Source organism: Arachis ipaensis, chromosome B02, assembly GCF_000816755.2.
Source record: "Arachis ipaensis cultivar K30076 chromosome B02, Araip1.1, whole genome shotgun sequence".
Classification (NCBI taxonomy): domain Eukaryota; kingdom Viridiplantae; phylum Streptophyta; class Magnoliopsida; order Fabales; family Fabaceae; genus Arachis; species Arachis ipaensis.
The window spans coordinates 34,363,640-34,366,935 of NC_029786.2; the positions used below are offsets into that span (position 1 = coordinate 34,363,640).

A 3,296-nucleotide genomic window follows, 5' to 3' on the forward strand; every position below is an offset into this window, starting at 1 on the left:
CAGAAATTAATGAAATGCTGCTAAAAATATTTTAAGTGTTCATCCTTTCAGTTCTCAAAATTTTTATTTTGTAAAATTCCTTTTAATCTCATAAGGAAAAAAATTATTTGATTATAGTCTATATTTATACTTAAATATCTTATACCAAATTAAAAAAAAATAATGCTAGGTAACTAATTTTTTCAGTCAACATTAATAAATTTTTTAAAAATTATTTTGTTTATCTTAAATTTTAGATTCTAAATCACAAACTTTAATCTTAAATCCTAAAGCAGAAACTTAAACATTAAAATTAGCTAATATTATCTAATTAAGAATTGATTCTGTATACTTTTTCAATTAAAAATATATGTCTAAAAAATTCTTATATTTGATATATCTTGAAACTAAATTTCAAAACTAAGAAAATTTTATTAAGAAGAGTCTTAATGAGTATATAACAAAGAGAAGAAATTGGATAATAATATCTTTTAGATTTTTTAAAGTAAGGACAAAAATCTCAACATCTTGAAGTTGAGTAGAAATCAGTTCAACAAGAAAATAAAAAATAAAAAATAAAAAATAACCACACCANNGATTTGAGATTTAGTTTTAAGATTTATCAAATGTAAAAACTTTTTAGACATATATTTGGTAATTTGATATAAGAGATATATAAGTATAAATCTAAATTACAATTAAATAAAAAAAATCTCTTATGAAATTAGAAGAGATTTTATAAATTTTAGGGTGTTTGAAAATTGTTTAGAATTCAATTTTCACGAGGCTCGAATTTAATTTAATTTCATTATTTTTTTTAAAATTAATTTCAAACTAAATAGATTTAATTTGGAATTCTATTCTATTGGAATTTCGCTTAAAATTTAAGATGTTTAAAAATGTCCTTATAATCTAATTATTTTTTCTTAACTTTCTCCTTACTTATTTTCTCTCAACACTTTCTACCTTTCAATTCAGACACTCTTTTTTTTTTACTACTTTCATTCTCTTCTATTCCCTTTCCTTCAACTCAATATACCTATTTTCTACTAAGTAGATCAAAAAAATATCTACACGTATGAATTCTATGTGTTTAACTTAGATTAATAACACCAAACATTTGTTAGCTGCTAATTTTGAATATTTTAAGTAAAGTTGTATTAGTCATAACACTAGCAAAAAGTAGCATAATTTTATCTCATTTTAATGATATTAATTAGTTGCTATAATTTGCTATTAATAATTAATTATTTTTTATTTGTTATGTCATTAGATCACTCAACAAGTTAGTTCTTAATAGTTTATATTTGTTTTTTGTTGTTAGTTTGTTGTTTGAATTTACCATGGAAAACTACTTATTTTTTTAATTAATAACTATTTTTAGATTAATCCAATTTTTATTTTTTAAAAAGAAGTGAATAAATTTTAGTTGAAAAGTATTTTTTTAATTATTTTATATAATTTAATAAATAAGTATATTTATTATTTAAATATGATGTTATATTAATAAAAGATAAAATTATTCATTATAAAATTTTAATTCATTTAATAAACTTTTTAAATACTGAAATTTAGTTCAATTCTATAATCTAAACACTAAAATTTAATTCAATTATGATTAAAATTCAATTTCGTTCTAATAGAATTCAATTCAATTCTATACTATTAAAAAATTTTAAACAGCCTAACAGTGAAAGAATGAAATATGAGAATTAAAATAATGGTCACTTAAAATATTTTTGAGTAGCACTTTATTAGTTCTTCTATGATTTCTTTTGACTTAGTTAATTGTTCTTCTATGATTTCTTTGACTCATATACACTGTTTATATAACTTATAAAAATTATATAATAATTTTAAAAATATTATATCAAAATTTATATTTAAATTATATTTTTTATTAATGATCGTCACCGGAAGAGAATATCATTGGAAGAGATCTTTGTTTCAACCTTGCTTTCACACAATGACATCATTTCAGTTCGTGGCACGGTAGCTCAATCGAGTATATTGTAGTCGGAGGAGAACGCGTCGCCGGAGGAGGACGCGTCATCGGAGGAGAACATTGCCAGAGGAAATCGTTGTTGGAGAGATCGTCACTAGAGGAGACAACAAGGAGAGCGTCTCAGTTCATAGCACACAATATCGATTGAGGAGTTTCTAGTCGATCAGGGGTGAACGCCACTGAGAATGAAAACCGTTGTCAGAGCAGATCGTCGCCGGAACAGAACACAGTGGTAGTATCGTTTTTAGGTTTCAGTGGTGGCAGCATTAGTTTCGGTGCATAATTTTAGGATTTTCGTTGTTGGAGAAGAATTTTAGGCCATTTTAGTGTGAGGTTTCATGAATTTTTGTCGTTGAAGAAGAGTTTTGGGTCTTTTATTTTTTTAAATCATGGATCTAGTTAACGGCGGCTTAAAACCGCCAAAACCACCAAAAACTACCATTTTATGCAAATAAATTATGACAATACCATAAAATACCATAATACTTAAATATTATGACCGTTTTTTAAAATTGCCATAATATAAATACCATTTTAAACAAATTTTTTTATAGTGATTATAGACAGATAGCGTTCGAGCTAATTTATAACATTATTAATATTTATTGTTTGGTACATATTATTTGTAAACACATACATGAAATCTAGCTTAATACTTTAACCGTAATGTTAATAAAGAATAATAAATTATCGAGGATATTAAATTTGGATTATATATATAATGTGGATAATTTAAATTTTAAATTTTCACTTTAGAAAATAAAATGTAATTTCTCACCGTTGACTGTTTTTTTTTCATTTTTTTTTGTCCTACCTATGAAATAAATGGTGAGAAATCACATTTTACTCTTTAAAGTGAAATTCAAAATTTAAAGAATCCAAATTCATATATATAAGAGCAAATTTAATTAAAGCGAAATAATAAATCACAAATAATAAATAAAATCTAATAATCATGTTAATAATAGAATCTAATAATTCTAGTTCTTCTTAAAGAACCTTAAAAAAAATAAAAAATCACATTGATTATCTTCAACAAAAAATTTTGTAATGGATGATAATGTGAATATCACTTGTTTTTTTTGAAAAACAATTATATGGTGATGTTTAACCAAGTTATTTGGTAATTAAATTTAATCAAATTAGTTTAATAGATTAATCACACAATAAATTTGATTGAAAAGAATAAGAACGAGGAAAAAAAAAACTTGGTTAAATAATTTGATTATAAAAATAATTTGTTTACCTAAAATTTCTCAATTTTTTTAACATATACATTTATTTATAAATATAAAAACTATATTTTGATGTA

General features: G+C 23.0%; 1 long non-coding RNA gene across 1 annotated transcript in view; it reads right to left on the reverse strand.

Annotated features, from left to right (window-relative positions):
• LOC110268817 overlaps positions 1–3,296 on the reverse strand; it is a 23,503-nt gene that overhangs the window by 15,223 nt on the left and 4,984 nt on the right. The window contains exon 2 of the long non-coding RNA XR_002357362.1: positions 1,932–1,935. This is a non-coding gene — a long non-coding RNA (uncharacterized LOC110268817). The remainder of the gene's footprint in view (positions 1–1,931; positions 1,936–3,296) is intronic.